We start from the raw sequence: 18,372 nt of genomic DNA, 5'->3' as shown, positions 1-18,372 counted from the left end.
GACTGATGTTCAAAGGTATTTGGTGCTCTTCTGGGAGTCCGACATCAGCAAAGGATCCTCTTGACATCATCCTGTTTTGATGATGAAATTACTTCCAAATAATCAGAAACTTTGATAAATAGTGAATAACACAGAGATGGAGGTCAAAACTGCCATGACCAAATCTACGATTCAAAGGGTTATAAGTTTCACAACATCAATTCGACAACCACACTGAATGAACCCTAATCCTTTGACTGAAAAATCTCTCATGCATACTGAATTCTTGTAGCCTTAAACAGGGGTGGATAAAAACTCTGGCCTGATGGCTAAATCTTGTTGATCACCTCTTACTGTAAATAAAGTTTTATTGGGATACAGCCACAACCACTCATTAATGTACGGCTTTTGTGCTACAAGAAAAGAGTTAAGTAGTTTTGAGAGAGATCACATGGCCTACAAAACCTGAAATATTATCTTGCTCCTTCCATAAAAACTGCAGATCCCTAGCCTAGAATGATGGATTATTCACCAATCTTTGCTCTACATAACCAGGTTCTGGATCAAAATTATTTTGTCTAGATTTTATACTTCTTTACTTAAAAGACCATAGCACTTAAGGCTTTGGGTTGGCCCAAAGACAACCCAACCCTCCACTTGGAAACACTATAGGAATGGGTCCAAATGGCAACCCTACAGATCTGAACAGATGCCTATTTTTCTTCTGCCCATGAGACAGATGGTCCTCAGAGAGGGGAGAATAATTCGTCCATGAGAGAGAATTCTCTGTGCAGCACTAATTTTGGAAATTTATCCCTGATCCATCTGGCCAAAAAGGATTCCTTAGGAGTACCTTTGCTTTTTGAATTTGTTTAACATTCAAGAGGGGAATCCTAAGTACCAAGGCTAGAATATCAGGTATTTTCTCTCTAAATGTCAGTAAAGCTTTCTAAGTCTGCCCTTGAGATAAGAAAACTCAAATACTTAAAAGAACAGAAGATGACTATAAGGATGAAGAACAACTCACCACTCATTTAGGGGCCCCATTTCAAAGAATTTGTTCAGTCCTCTGACAATAAATAACCCTTCTGGGTAAGGAAAATAACACCTAGATATTTCTGCCACATGCAGAAAGTAGGAGGATTAACATTTACTTTCCAACCCTAGATACAACAGAGCTTCCCCTTATTAACCACTCTAATTCGTCTTTGATATTCTGACTCTGCTGTCCTAAGAAGCTTTTCTACCTGGGTAAAACAAAACATTTGCAAAGTTAGTTAACTCAGATGTGATGTTTTCCGCCATTCCTTTCTGATGCTGCTCCACAACATCAAGTGTTGGTTAGGTCTGTTCCATCCATAAATAAGGAAGAAACAAAATTAAGAACTGACAAAGGAAAGTTAGGCAACTAGAAACAAGGGCCTTAAAGAAAGTAACTGTGGAGGGGTTCTTTCCATTAGTTTCAATTGAAGTCTGATGGTCTTGGGTTCGAGTCCCACATCTACCACTTACTTACCTATGTTATCTCAGGGTCCTACCTATGAAACAAACAAAAAAAATAACCTACCTACCTGTGGAGTTATCACAGGTGAATAAAAATGCATGTTAAATCATTTAACAGTGCCTGGGTAGCAATAAGTCCTTAATATGTACTTAAGTCCTTAATATGTCCTTAACAATCTTTACTGCAAAGTTCCTGCTAAGAGGATAACTGCTGTCAGAAACAGAAAGGTAGACTACAGGGGAAAAAAATTCACAAAGCAAAGGTATCTTTCTTGACTTTCTTCTGAGTCATATATACTTGGAGACAAAAAGAAAATTCTTAGTAGAAAAGATGTCATTAAATTTGATATCCACTATTCCTATCATTAAGAATACAACTGTTTTTAGAGTGCTTTTGACGCCAAAGCTGTCTATGGAGTTGCTTTTGAGCCTGATATGCCATCCAACCCCGCCTCACCCAGTCACAACATCAAGGGGAAAGAAGACGCTGCCTCAAATAACCAGAGGTCTCTGTAGATGATGCTATGCTGCAATCAGTCAAGAAGTAGTTACATGCCCAGCATTAGACAAGAATGGGTTGTGGAAGAAAAGCATTCCTTCTACAAAGAAAGTTGCTGTAACTTTAGCAAAATTTTATCACTGACCCTGATGTGGTTAAAGCACTTAGCTTAAATTTAGTCCTACAAGATTTTCTTAAGAACCTACTATTTATTTGTTTACAAAATTGCAACACCTTCTATGTAAGATCCCCAGACACATGTACGAGACATAGAAACAAAAACAATGAACTCATAATAAACCAAGGAGCAAGAGTAGATTTTCAAGAAAACCAGGCTGGAGACAAAATGACAAAGGACTTATAAATGAAAATCAATACCTGAATTGTATCTGGGAAGCAAATGGGCAGCCAGAACAGACTACAGAACACAGCTGCAGTGACTTCAAGCTGTTGTTAATCTCATAGAGCTCACCTTTGGGGCAACTCCCTGAAAGCAAAGCAAGATTATCCAGCTTCTCTCACCAGATGCTTCTCTTTTTCCAAGCTCCATGGATTTAGGTTATATCTGAGCTCACTTTCACCCATGTTGCGAGCTAATTACAAAGAATCCAGAAATGTGGGAATGAACTGGGAATACTGTAGGCTGCTTTAACAAACCTTAGCACCATCTGCTGAAATATTAAGATGCTTGTTTAAAAAGTTGGCTGCCAGAGAAGGAGGTCACAGCACTGACAGCGGGGATATTCTCTTTAATAATTAATTTTTACTTCTGTTTCTAGTACATAAGCAGTGGGGCACTGAGCCAAAGGTGAACAGTCCAGACATAAAAGAAGACCATTTTTACTTACCTTCTTCTCCTGGTCCAGGTACCAGCAGGAAAGAACCTAGAGAACCCTGGTCATCAAAGGACAAGAGATATAGTCAAAAGATTGTGGCATGTTTGTGTACTTTAGTGAACAACAGTTATTTGGGAAAATACACAGGAATGTCATTACAATTCCTTTTTTTAATGATCTGGCAGACAGACAATTAAAGTGTACAGTATTTATGCAAGACATCATGTAAATATGGTTTTATCCAGGTATAATCATCCCTTGGATACTCATGGGATTTAAGGTTCTTTTTGCATGGTGGATGTTTCTAACAGAATAGTCAAAAGTAGCCCCAGATTTGTGGACAAAGATCAGGCCAACAGAGTTCCAAAGGGCTTAGGAAAGGAGAGTCTTATATGCTTTAATGCCACCGTTAAAAGGCTTCAACACAATCACACCAGTAGACAAGAAACAGATAATAGCCCTGGTCCTTCGTACTTTTTCAAGAAAGGGAAGAACATTCATCAGTCTCCAGGTGATGAGGACAGCAACAAAAATCAGTAAAAACAGCAGCCAACATCTCTTGAGCACACACCACATACTAGGCACTACACTACAGGCTCCATTTGTTATATACTAATTCCTCCAACACTCTGAGGCAGGTACTGTTCTCATTTTATAGGGGAAAGAAAATGATGCTTACAGAGTGTAATGACCTTACCCAAGAGTTCATCAGCCTGGAATGGGTAGAGCTGACACAGAAGCCAAGCAGTCTGACTGCATGTGCAACCACTGTGGTCTAGTGCCTACAGACACGGTGTCACATAGGCCAGCTTACGTAAGAAGTGTCATCATCAGGTATGAGTAGTGACCAGAAAGACAGACCTTACAAGAGCTCAACTACATGCTTCACAGAGACAATAAGAGGAAAACCAGGCCACACATGTTCAAGAATCTTCATTCTTATGGCCACCATTACTGGGACTCAGCTATGCTACCTATTTGCTTCTCTGCACTCTACCAACTAGCTTCCACTCTGTTACTGATCCAAGTCACTCACTGGTTAAACTACAAATAGGCTGTTCTTGAATCAGGTACCAATGGTCCATTTAGCAGAGGCCAGGTACAAAAGCCTGGGCCACAAGGGCCGCATGACTTCACCTGAGTTACTGGAGAAGCAAACAATTGTGAACGAAGCTGGGAGCACAGCAGGCCCCAGGCTGCTCACATAGTACAGAAAGCAACTCTACAACCCTACTTGGATCCTGACTCACATTTTTGGCATTTACAGAGATTATTTATACCCAAAAAGGCACACAGGATTACTTCTCAGTCTCAGCGGTCTCCATGTAGTGAATATAGAGATGAAAAAGTAGGTACATGAAGATCTCCTACTAGTAAGTGCAAAGAGTACAAACAAAAACAGACCGGTAACCTGTGAAGGGTTCTCCTCTCCCTTCTTCACTTTGTGTTTGTTTCAATGTCCTGTTTATCAGAATTAAAGGTGCACAGGTTCTGATTTCCACTTACCAGGAGGCTGGTCATTTTTCATCATTATGTAGAGGGGTGGCTCCGAGTTTAGCTCAACCATCTGTCGTCCCTCACAAGCCTGAGGGATTCACAGCAGGACCAGGAAAGTTTGCCAACCCTCTCGAGCAGGCTCTCAGGGCAGGGTCGACAAGTCACTTCCCAAGCCTGTGTTGACCAGACAGGAAGAACACATGACTAGATAAAGTCAGACATGTGGGCTTGATAGGTCATAACAAAAAGCAAAGTAACCCTGCAGGAGAAAAAAACCCATCCCTGTTACATTCACTTTCGAAGCTGCAAGTGCTTATACTGGACACTACCTTCAAACTCCAAAGGTCTCTCAAGCAGAGAGGCTTAAAAATGGTCTTAGGTAAAATAAGACTTTCTATGCACACAAAAATTAATGAGGTAAACATTAAGCTGCAACATAAGCCAAAAGATGAACAAACATCTATAGTAAGAGTAATCAATCCACTGGAAAGAATACTTCACTTTAAAGAGGCAGGGCATTTAAAAACTTTCTCCTCAGAAAACTAAGTTCAGAAGACATGGGTTATTAAATATTATTAGATTAGATTCCCAACTATTAACACATTTCAGTTTTACAAGCTTTTTTATGAGACATTACAATCCTAAACGATTTTGCTAACAACTTTTCCTGGCTCTTTTATTTATTAATTTTTAAAATTTTATCCAGCCTCTTATAAATACCCTTGTAACAAACTGTTAGGATAGGCATAGAAAAGCCTACCAGGTTTGGAGTCAACATGACTGTTTGATCAGAGGATCTGCCATTTACAAACCTTGTTCAATTCAGCCAGTCCTTCCGCCTGAGTTTTACTTTTTTTTTTTTTTTAAAGATTTTATTTATTCATTTTGAGAGCAAGAGCAAGCAAGCAAGTGATCAGGAAAAGGAACAGGGGGAGATGGAGAGAAAATCCCAAGCAGACTCCACACTGAGTGTGGAACCCGACAGAGGGCCCATGACCCTGAGGTCATGATCTGAACCAAAATCAAGAGTCAGATGCTTAACTGACTGAGCCACCCAGGTGCTCCTGGCTGAGTAAAAATCCTACCTGTCCAGCCAAATACCACCTGTAAATAAGCACATTAGCACCTGCCCTATTTCACAAGATTATGAATATTTTCAAAACTTTAAAACTTTGAGTTAGGCATGAGGCATTTTCATTTTTAATGGCCACATGGACTCAAATCTATTTTACCTAGCTTTCAACAAAATAAGCCACATGTGGAGAGTAGGTTTCAGACTCCATGTTCAAATCCAAATTTAAGTGTTGGCTCTGCAAATAAATCTTGGGCCTTTACTTAAAGGCCATGTTTCCTCAGCTGTAATAGTGGAACACACAAGTCAGTTTATGGAATTGTGAGGTGCTTCACACAGTGCTCAGCCAATAGTGGACACCTGATGAAGCCCTGGTGTTCTTTTAATCCCATGGTTCCTTCCAAATAAAACTTTTTAAATTACCTGATGGCTCTGTGATACCACAATTTCTTGTGATAAAGGAAGTACATATACACACGATGTCCACTTTTTCCTAGAACACATTTTCCAGAAAATAACCTTCCAACTCTTTGTTCCAAAAGCACAAAGAGTCAAAAACAAAAGAAACTGACAGGGAGCACGAATTTTACAATCCTGATACCTGTCATATAAGAAACTTCCACTCTTAGCAGTTACTTTATAGATTTATGAATGGGTTACTTTTAATTATTAGAGGAGTATGTTGAAAATTAAGAGCAAATGAACAAAATTCCACATACCCAAGCTTTACCTCCTGATTTAAAAAAGCCCAAGTTTCCTGAGTATCACATCCACAAGTAGTGAAGCAACTTCTTTTTCATTACAAATATCAAATACTTAATGCCAACCAAAGAAAATAAACAATGGTTTAAATATTATACAAAAAATCCTCTAGAAAAATTTACTTTAGGGGTGTGTGTGAATTTTCCAGTGCCAATGCTTTTTAAAAATTTCATGATACAAACAAGAACACATTTAACCTCCAAGAGCTTTCATTTTGAGATGAACACAAGTGTACCTATGAAAACTCAAGCAACATCTACCTCCCTCCAAATTTAGCAGTTGTACAAGGGTGGGGCTCACTACTTCCCAACCACACTGATCAACAGAGTAATTTATAACTGTAAAGGTACTTATGCTCTCAATGGGCAAACTCAGAAAAACACCTTGAGGCAAAGTAGTAAGCAGCCAACCCTCCATACACAAAAACTGCCTTAAATCAATTTAAAAAGGCAAGACTGGCTGGCCAAGTAGGCTGCTGAGTTCTGATCAGTGTTTGTGGTACTTGGCAAGGGTAGCGATGAGAAATTATGAGAGTTCTTAGAAGGAAGTGGAATCTTAGAAAAGCTGAGATACACAATTTTTCCTTTTTGATGAATAAGGAGGGCAATGCTTCTGGCCAACTCATTCAATGGCTTCCTGGAAATGGTTCAAATATTATTTCCCTGTTCTATTTATCCTTACATATGTATTTATCTATATATATGTATCTTCCCTTCTCATAGTGACCACAGAACACTTTCTCATCAACCTCAGTCCTTTGCAGGTAACTTTTCAGTAAGTGCAAAACTGTTGTGAACTCCACCTTCAGCCCTTGGTAAAAGTACCCAGAGAATTGGTTGTACAAGTTCTTAACTTCATTGAGTTCAGCCATCCAAATGATAGTGGGAATAACCCAGCAACAGAGGCCATCCAAACACTGCTGCCAGGTATGATGCAGAGATAGGACAACTCCCAATGCATGCATCCCAGACCTCCTGAAAAAATCTCTGGGCCCAGAAATCTGTGTTTTAACAAGCTCTCCAGGTCCATCTTAAGCATGTTCAAATCTGAGAAACACTGCCAGAGAGCAACACTTCTCAAATTCTAATATGCATAAATCTGGTCATTCTGCAAAAATGCAGATTACGGATCAGTAGGTTGGAGGGCAGAAACACAGTGAGTCTGAATTTCTAATAAGTTCGCAGGTGATATCAATGCTGCTGATCCATGGACCATACTTAGAATAGCAAAATCGTAGAGAACAGAATCCAACATTCTTATTCTGTGTACTGTAATAATTTTTTTTGTACTGTAATAATTTATCAGCCATCTAATCTCAGAACCAAAATTAGGTAATGTTGGAGGTTGGAAGGGTGGTAATGCTAAGTATTCAGACACAGCCCGAGATACTGTGCATTTTAGAAAAACTCATACCTTCCATTTTCATGCATTTCAATTTAGATAGTGAGTGCTACTGCAAAATGTATTTCCAAGTATCATTTCACCTGATACAGCTAGGTTTCTAAATTAGAGCCTGGTACCTGGAGGTCTGCAATTCCAATCACACAGCAAGTGCTCAACATTAGTCAAGCCAATCGCTTCTCTTTTACTCAAGTTCCTCACCTGCCAAATGAAGGCATTTTTCTAACTAATCCACAGGCTTATGTACTCCTTACATATACAATAGTATGCATGACCAATAGGAAACATTAAAAACAGAAATAGCCACAATGCTCTCTGTGTCTCTCTCATGAATAAAATCTAAAAAATAATAATTTTTTTAAAAATAGCCACAATGGCTACTGACATAATTTTCTAGACACAGAAAGCATAGGATAGCTGTGTATGTTACCACCAAAAAAACAAATGTTCTCTTGTCTCTGAAGACAGAAAAATTGGGCAGCCCGGGTGGCTCAGGGGTTTGGTGCTGTCTTCAGCCCAGGGCGTGATCCTGGAGACCCGGGATCGAGTCCCACGTCAGGCTCCCTGCATGGAGCCTGCTCTTCCCTCTGCCTGTGTCTCTGCCTCTCTATCTGTGTGTGTGTGTGTGTGTGTGTGTATTCTCATGAATAAATAAATAAAATCTTAAAAAAAAAAAGAAAAATAAAGACTTCAATCTGAACTAGATTTCTTGGAAGTGCAGGTACCACACATAGTAAGGAAATAGCCTGAGTTCCAGTCCCAAAATGTATTCCCCTGACCATACTCCAGTTACCAAATACATAATTTACCATTTACCTACCTGGAAAGGGAGAACTCTCCTTTCTATTTTCTTTAGCAATGATAAAAGAATCTAAAACACATTTTTCCCATCAGGGGATCCTTTGTCTCCTCAAGTCTTTAGTTTTCCTATCTGTAAAGGGAGGATAATATTATGCACCTTTCAGAATTACCATGAAAATTAGCAACACTCATACAAATGCCCAGACTCCTGACTGAGTCACAGTTGACACTCAACAGAAGAAAATCATTGTGACAACCCAGTTTTATATGAGGAGAGTCTGATATAAGTCAGAGAGCTATCTGTTCAAATACACCCTAGAACTCCAATGGTGTATTATGGATGGGATGTTTGTACCCTGCCCCTGATGCACCTGCAGAAATGTAATCCCCAGGGTGATGGTATTTGGAGGTGGAGCCTTCGGGTGGTAATTAGGTCATGAGTGTAGACTCTTATGAATAGGATTAGTGTCCTCATAACAAAGAGGCCAGAAGTGGCTTGCTCTCTTTTCATTACATAAGATCACAAAAAGTTGGCAGTCTGCAACCTGAAGGAAGACCCCCACCAGAACCTAACCATGTAGGAATCCTGATCTCAGATTTCCAGCCTCCACAACTATGAGAAATACATTTCTGTTGTTTATAAGCCAACCAGTCTATGGCATTGTGTTATAGCAGCCTGAACTAAAACACTCTACTTAACATCCTGATATTCTTGTACGACTCTCTTAGGACTTGGATTTAGTCAAGAAATGACATTAGTCAAGCTATAAACTCTAAGCAGGGAATATTATTCTATTACTTAGAGAAAATTCAAAGAGGCCAGGTTACTCTTCTGGCTGTTAACACCATAATATTTCCATTAAAAAGGGAAGAGCTGTGAAATCTCAGGTTTATAAATGTACACCAATATCAGGTCACCTGGGACCCCTGAAAAATAGGGCCAAAGACATTTCAACTTCTTGTAACGTTCCTGTTTCTCATCTTACTGATCACACACTATACAGATACAGGACCAGCTTACACAGTATCCAGGAGAAAAGACCTTAATTGTTCATATCCCTCACATTCACAGAAGACTTTTTTACCCAAGAAGAATAGAAATGGAATGTGTAGCAGAAGTCCCTGGATGTGCAGACTTGTACTTCCTCTTGGGGCTCTGTAACTCCTTTCCCATACTTTCTCTGGAATCATTTTACAATTTAAGTATTATTTCCAACCCTGACTCGACCTCAAAACAAGCAAGCAAACCTGAAATATTTAAGAAACACAGATATTATAAGCATTCATTTCCTGATAGAGAAAATACATTTAAGAATAAACGAGGCCTCATACCACCTCTAATTCTGAGGAGGCAGCAGCTCCTCAAACTTCATTCTTCCCTGTTATGTATTCTACAAGTATGCTGAACACTCACAATGTACAAGATGCTATGGTGGACACAGAGGAAAAAACACTTAGCTCAACCACAGAAACATCCTACCCTAGGGAATTCCTCAGTCTAGAAAGTGAGCTAAAACATGAACAAACATATCTATGTGTTATGGACTTCACACACGTACACACACACACACACACACACACACACAAAATAAACCCACCAAAAAACCCCAAATGGACTCTTTGCCAAAAGGAGATGTATTTGCTGTAGTAAACCCAAACCACTTCATTTTAGGATAAAATCAAGTGTTTCCAATATGGCTGCCCACTATTAGCCATTACTATACACAGCGTTGCTAAGCCTGTATCTCTGAAGTCAGACAGCAAGCTGCACTAACTATAGTCCTTGGACAAGTTTCTTTACTTCTTCAAATCTCATCTTATTCCTCTCATAAATAGAGATTATTACAAGTACCTCTCTCATGACTTTACAATTGAGATACTGCACAGAAAGTGTATAACATGGTGCTTGACCCAAATACACAAATGTAAGTTTTCCAGTTGAAAAATGAGGTAGGAACAGACTACCACAGGCTTCCTGGAACCTGAAAATAGGTAGAGTAGGAACACCTTGTATTCTTATACCCTCTACAGCCCACTAACCATTACAGCAAGATGTCTCTACCATGGCAGAGAAACCTCCCTGTACTATGAAGCCCATCCAGGATTGACCCCAAGTCCAGAGAACTAGAACCCAGGAGTGAGCCTCAATATTAATGCTCCAACATTAAAAGCTTCAAAAGTGAGTGTCAAGCTCACAAGTGAACTTGAGAACCACTGTGGAAGATAAAACACTTTATAAGTGCCACAATGTGTGAAACATGTTTCAGCCAAGATCTGATGTTTTACTTTGAGGCTGCCCAGTCTTTAAAATCTCAGGATCACTGTACTAAATTCCATCAAGAAGTCTTCCTAATGAGGTTTTCACAGATCCATCAACACAACATCATCCCCCTGGGGCATTCATTGTGTCAGAAAGGAGAGCATCACACGAAGGTGCCCTCCTCACTCCTCCATTCAGATACTCTGGCCAACCCATCTATCCATGTTTCCAAATCTTTATCTCACTTAACAGCATCTCTGTTGAGTCTTTAATTTATCTAAGATAAGGCTGCCACACTCACTACCTTCAAATGTATTCATAATCAAATCTGAATATAAAAAAAAACTTTGTTCAATAAACATACTTCATCCTAATCATTCTAGTGCCCTGTTAAATACTGGTTAGGTTTCCAAAAGGTTTAACAACATAAGAAATGGTCTCAAGAAATTTGAAGAAACAAGAAAGCTATCAATAATTCATATTACAATTATTTAATCTTATTCAGAAGGGAAGAGGGGACAATGTCTTGCACTTTGCTGCAATTTTTGTGTATTCAATTCAAATCATGATACTTTAGGACTATTGTATCATTCAAAAATAAACTCACCCCAAAAAGGATAAAAATTTTACAGGAAAATGTATTAAAATTCCTGGAGTAGAGGCATCTAATTGGCCTTGGTGGAGCATGCAACTTGATCTCAGGGTCATGAGTTCATGCCCCACAATGGATGTAGAGCTTACCTTTAAAAATAAATAATTAGGGGATCCCTGGGTGGCGGAGCAGTTTGGTGCCTGCCTTTGGCCCAGGGCGTGATCCTGGAGACCCAGGATTGAATCCCACGTCAGGCTCCCGGTGCATGGAGCCTGCTTCTCCCTCTGCCTGTGTCTCTGGCTCCGTCTCTCCTTCTATGTCTCAAGAATAAAAAAAAAAAAAAAAGGAATATCTTTTAAAATAAATAAATAATTAATTAATTAATTAACCCTAGATTAATTTTTTAATTTACCAATGTTTAATTTCTCATATAGTTTAAAATTTTTTAAACTATATGAGAAATTTTATTGGAGGAAAAATGTGATCAAAGAAAAATACTCCACTTAGCAACAGATCGAAGGTGGCTGATCAGATTGCCATCTGGTCAATCAATTTCCATTTGAAAGGCTGCTCTAAAAATATCTTCATATAAGTGTCAAAATCTCAAAAAATGTAATGACTCCTAATTAATTTATGTTAGCTAACAGGAAACAAACTTTCACTGTACATTTTAGATTCCCACTTAGATAACAATTACCGAAACCCTCCAATATTTCCCAATTTTTTTCCCAAGTAAAGATGAAAAAATATATCCTGATTCTATTCTGAGTAGCCACTATAAACTAGTCTTGGGCATTAAAACTATCTCAAGCAGCCTTTAAAATAAAGAGTTCATCAACCTGCTTCAACTCAGTATGCTGGCAGTAAAATACACAAAATACATATTTTCTTTTTTGTACAAAAGTAAATGGCTACAGTAAAATAAGTAGGTGGCTGGCTACCCACTAACTCTGAGACTATCTATTCTTCTGTAAAATGGGAACAATAAAGAATTCCCTGCCTCACAAGTTACTATGACATTCAAATGTCAAAATGTATATAAAAGTATATTGTGAATCATAAAAGCAGTAATATTATTAAGTATGTACACACGTATATCCTCAAGTATCAAAACTATATTCAAAGGCAAAGACACAATAAAAACGTGAAATCCACAATCCCTTTATATGAGCTGCTGTTTCTGGAAGTGTCAGGCATTAAACTGGAGCCAAAATTATCTACAAAGTCATTCTTTGCTAAAGATACAAATCTGAGGCACCAGACTATTCTGTGAATCTCTTTCTCACACTTGTACATGCAGATTATCCCCCCAAAGGCCCCAACAAATCAAGAGCAACAAACAAGGAGTAAAAAGCAAAGGACACATTACTGAGAAAACAGCATGATGCTTTGGGATGAACCCTATTCAGGTTTGCAGAGGGAGGACTAAGAGAGAAAGGAATGGGATAGGTTCACAGCCAACCCGGCTTCCACAAAGCAAGGTGGTTAAGTGACTCTGATCAGTACAGCATGCTGACGATCCCACTGTACATCTGATTTGGCTCAGGATCACCCAATTGAATTTACTAACACAGTAGACTCCAGAAGAATCATCCATTAAAAACATTCCAAATACAGACTCTAAATGTGCATAAGGCCTTTTGTGATCTCCGCTGGAGCTTATAGTATCTAACAGCTGCAACTGTGACTGTTCTAGCTAATTGCTCTCAGCAACAAAAATAAACAATCGCTCCAGGAAGAAGACTGTACCCGCCAAATATTAATGAATTTTTTAAGAGTCAGAAATCTCAAATCTTGGTTCTAAAAGCCCTGCTACTGGTGGAAAAAAAAAAAAAAAAGCCATCTCCAAGAACAAACAGGGTTGAGGCAGCCCAGACAAAAAGTCCTTATTTTGTATTTAATCCTCCCCAACACTTCTGCACCCCCCCTCAAAAAAAAGGAAAAAGGAAAAGTGCCTTGTGTCTGGAAGAATTTAAGCAATCTGAGATATTTTAACTCATGTATAACTTTTTAACATATGGGGGAAAAGAGTCGTACTGATTGGAGCTATTTTTAAAGTGCAGCTCTACCGTAAAAATAGACATTTACTCATAAGGATGCTTGAATAGAGAACAAGCCCAATCTACGTCTCATTGTTAAGAAAGGGGTGAAAAAAGGCTGCTGTGCTTTCTGGAGAGCCGTTTATGGTCCGCCTGTGATGTCACGGCAGGATCCAGGTGCACTCTAACAAGCATCTTTCAGCCTCCTCAATCCTTTGAAAAGTGCTCTTCTACCATCAGCTACTTCTCTGAGCACAAGCAATAAGGAGCTAGTATTTACTCAGACCCTTGCAGAGGGAAGATCACCGCAATCAGAGATGCATGGAAGGAGAAAGCGACATTACTCACCCACAATTAGGTGCTTCATCATCCTCTCCGCATCCAGCATTTCCTTTTGCTAAGGAAAGAAAGGACAGAAGCAGGTGACTTATCAGTACTCTGGGATATCTACTTGTCCTCTGTCCATAAGAAGTAACTTCATAGTTCTCTCCTACCCAGACCCCCAGCTGCTTAGTTGAAGCTCACAACTACATCCCTGCCATAGATAGTGGCAAGCAGGCATTCAGGCGTCTCCACAACCTGATGCTGGACCTCAATTATTCTTTAGCCTGAAGCAATGGAGTTGTAATGGGAAACCATGTAGAAACACAGAATTTTGTACCTCCCTGAGAAAACGTCAGCGGCAATCGATAAAATAAAAACCAGGCAACACTTCTCACGTACCATGTCTCAAACCAAAATCAGAATGCATTAGCTTATGTCTGCTAAAAAAATTTTCTCCATTCATATGGAACGAAAAAAAAAAGGGGGGGAAGCATCCTTATCAAAAGAAAACCAAAAACCAAATTTGAATGTTTAAAAATTTCATTAAAGAGATTAGACATATAATCATGACTTTAAAAGTACCAGAGAAAAACAGTATTCAATGATCTTTTTCAGAAGACTGAGTTAATTCTGATTTGTGCTTGTGCTTTTTGTACTTTATAATTTTTCCACAGGGACTGTGTTATTATTGATTGAAATTATTCACAGGGATTAAAATAGTATCAGGTGCTTCATAATAAAATACTAAAATAATACCAAGTGCTTCATAATAAAATACGTGTATTTGCCTATGTTCAACTTCTAGATGCCATATATATCTCCTGAGGATTTAAGAAATCTGATCCCATAAAAGGACGTAGTTTATAAAAGTTAGTTCCACGTGTGTTTTAGTAACACTCAGTGATAGTGAAGGGCAAAGAACCAAGAGTTAGGAGGGCTGGGTTCAAGTGCCAAGTCTCATATTAGTAAAAGAACCTTTGAGAACCTTAACGTCTCTGGGACGGACTCACACATCTGCTGAACAAGACCCCTGAAGTGTCTTCTGGCTCAAAAGCAGAGAAAAACTAGACATAAATTAAATGTGAAGCCCAGAGGCATAGCACAGCTACTGGTACAGAGCAGGTGCTCAATGTATATTTAATGAAAGAATCACCAAAAGAGAAGTTTTAAAAAATATCTAAAACAGAGCATCCCAACCTGTGTGCCACAATGTGCTGCCACGTCACAAAGGGGTAACAGGTGCATGAGGATACTGATCTGCTCAGGACTACAGACTATCATACAAAACTGTTTGTAAAGCACAACTTTTTTAAGTATACTACCATTACACACAAAAAAAACATCTTTATTTGGATATGTTTACGATCAACTTATAAAAAATTCTGAGCTTCCTTAAGAAAGACAGCATATGTGTCTTTATCACCTGATACTCAAGCCATTTAATCTTAAAACAGCATGAGTACCAATTTACTTGTATGTATGGGTATAAAACAAGCACTTCTCTAAGAGTAACTTCTGAAAACCAGAATACTTTCAACATATACTTGGGTACATATGGAGAACACACAACAGCCATTCTCAAAAGAGAAAATTATCTTAAAGAATATTTAAGTAATACAGTAGCAACTGCAATGTGTGGCTTGACATTTATAGCAACAGCTACTTATCCTTTTAGATGGTAACTTGGGAATTTTTTGGTGTAAAAACCTGTATTTCATGCAATTATTAAACCTGGCAACCTCACAAAACCTATTTTTTTTTGAAAAAGGAAAAGATCTGGAACATGTCTATAAACATATGGAGGGGGGTTACTTTCAATGAGGTGCTTATCGATACTTCCCAAGTGGCAGCTTTTCCCTCGGCATCCATCAAATAAAAGCCCTGCATCTTTTGGAAACCGATCACTATATTTATGGGTCATAACCTTCCCTTCTCCCATCTCACCTCAGTCACTTGACCTTTGTTGCATCTGCAGTACAATCCACAGAATAAAGCTACCTTGCCAAATGCACTTCATTCCAAAGGACGGGTCACTCATACAGGAGCTGCCAGTTTCTTCAAATCTGCAAGGAAGTCCATGGTAGGGCAGATGGCTTCTGAAACTGTCCAGGGAGGATTCTCGGAAGGAGTGCACAATGAAAATCAGAGTTAGAGATGGCATGTGGCTGCCTGCAATCTGTAGGTCAGAGGGGCCTTCAGAATAAATAAATAAGCTCCACCCCCACCAAGGGCCACTTAAATGATCTGCCTTTCTTTCTTGTGGTTCTTCACTGAAAGGGAAGGTGTGGCTATCAACTGAGTTCCAAAAAATAAAAAATAAAAAAAAACCATGACGGTAAAAAGCTGTCAAAACCTCATCTTGGAAATGCTTGAGGAACATTTGGATTTTACAACGTTCCCCTTATCCTCTATGAATGTGATTCTTGTGCAATATGGGTTAAGAAAAAAATAAACTACAGTCCAACATTAAGAGTCTAATGGGTACTATGGCCCTAGAAATAGTATAAACACTGTAGAAAGATCACTTTACCACCTAAAATCATTGAGTTTGAAAGGTATATATGCTGAGAAATATATTAGTCCAGTGCTCTGGGAAGATTACTGGGGAGATTTTGTAGGGGGGTTTGTTCTGGTTTCACGTACACTGAACCACATGCTCCAAATAAATGTCTCCCTTAAAAGGAGGCAGCAACTTCTCAGCAACTCCAAAACTTACATATAACCAACCTATCATAGCAGGTGTATTTAGTGTTACAAGAGAAATATGGGCAAAGGAACAAAGTTTTGATGATTCGATACTTTGTATTTCATTATGGACTCAGATTTCTGACTTATCTGAAATTTAAATAGTTCTAGACATAAAAATGTTTAATGAACTCATAAGTCTATATTGAATGACTCCATTGCCCAGGAAATACTACAAGTAGACAGAAGCTTACCCACATGTCTTTGATCAGTATTCTCTTCTTGAATTCCTCCCCCAATGTCTTTCAAATGCCACTTAATGCCCCAGCTCAATTGCTACCACTGTGTGGTTTCCCATTCCCACCCAACTTATCCTTCCATCACACACACACACACACACACACACACACACACACACACCCTTCCTCTTTTTTTTTTTTTTTTAATGTACTTTGTGCACAGCACTCTTGATCTTCTTTCTACTGTATAGTTACTTGTAGATGTGGACAAGTCTTCTGGAGCACAAGACAGACTTTATGAGAACAGAGAAGCATATGGCACCCAAACACTTCTGTCTGCCCCTCTGAGACACTGTATGCTGTGGGGATTCATGCTTGGTTGCCAGAAGGTTTTTGAAAACATAACATCCGTAAGTATTTCTGGGGGTTAGTATGAACTACTTCATCTTAACCTGCATCTTTAGTTACTTAAACTAAAAGTAATATTAAGATTGAATTTGAGACCCTAAGATTGTGACATATCTTAATTCAAAGTAGAATAATGCCAGTTGGCGTACTTTTAATATTCAGGGTATTTTACCATATTAGTGCTTTGTAAATTGTTGCCCCTATATTATACTCACAGAGGACAAAAACATTTAGGCAAATTCTTCCATCAACCCAACTACTCAGATAAACAGTGTATTACTGTATATAATTACTTTTATTTTGCTTCAGAAAGGATATGGACAACTTAATGCGTAAGATCACTTTGAGATTCACTAAATGATACTAATGTCAAATTAAAAATTACACAAATGAGGGACACCTGGATGGTTCAGTGGTGGAATATCTGCCTTTGGCTCACGTAGGGATCCTGACTTTCCCCGGAATTGAGTCCTGCATCGGGCTCCCTGCAGGGAGCCTGCATCTCCCTCTGCCTGTGTCTCTGCCTCTCTGTGACTCTCATGAATAAATAAATAAAATCTTTTTTAAAAATTTACACAAATGAGCTAATAATCAAATCTAAGACAGGAAAAGTGGAATCCATAAGGGGAAAGCAGGTTCAGTTTCACAAATTGTAACTGGGCTTATAAAAACCATAGCAAGTTAATTTGAAACCTGCTGTGGGCTCTCATAGCACTTACGATATTGCAGTCCTGGCCTTGTGGCTTATCTGTCCTCCCTTCTAGGTTACAGCTTCCAAGAAGGTAAGAGCCACATCTTGCTAATTTTTATAGACTGGGAGCACAACACAGAATACACAGATAACCAAAACCTATACTGAACAACCAAAATAACTTATTTCTATAAAACAGAATTCTGGAGAGGTTAATTTCAGTAACCCTACATCAACAGGCGGCCTGTATTAATGGTATAGATGTTTTAGCCCTTCCAACTTAAAGGAAATTGAGCCTCCTTCTGGGAATTTTCAGAGAAAGAATACAAAGAATAGTAGAGAAAAATGAACCATTCACTGCAACGACTAAAACTATAAATGCTCTTCAAACAATAATCATGATTTTAGCAATACTTCAATTTTCTTCTCTTTGAGGTTCCAATATGGTAACAGATACAAAGGCTCAAAACCAAGGCCACTTAAAAATATCTCCTTATAAAAAATGTATGCTTATTGTTCTGGAAATGTATTAAAATTTCAACACACTTATTGTTAAAACACATGCATTTTCTTATTTCCAGGTAACCCTCTGAGTAGGATATTATAAGCTATGTTTTTTATCTTCTTATAAAGTAATAAGGGTAGGACACTTAGTCTTTTTTTTTTTTTAATTTAAACAGAAAGGCTAAACTGCTAACACTTTTACTCAAATCAAACTAAAATAATGTAAAATGATGGTAAGATTAAAAAATTTACGTTGGCAACCCTAACACTGAATTGGAAT

The sequence above is a fragment of the Vulpes vulpes genome, chromosome 12 (assembly GCF_048418805.1).
Source record: "Vulpes vulpes isolate BD-2025 chromosome 12, VulVul3, whole genome shotgun sequence".
NCBI lineage: Eukaryota > Metazoa > Chordata > Mammalia > Carnivora > Canidae > Vulpes > Vulpes vulpes.
This window is presented reverse-complemented; position numbering follows the sequence as displayed.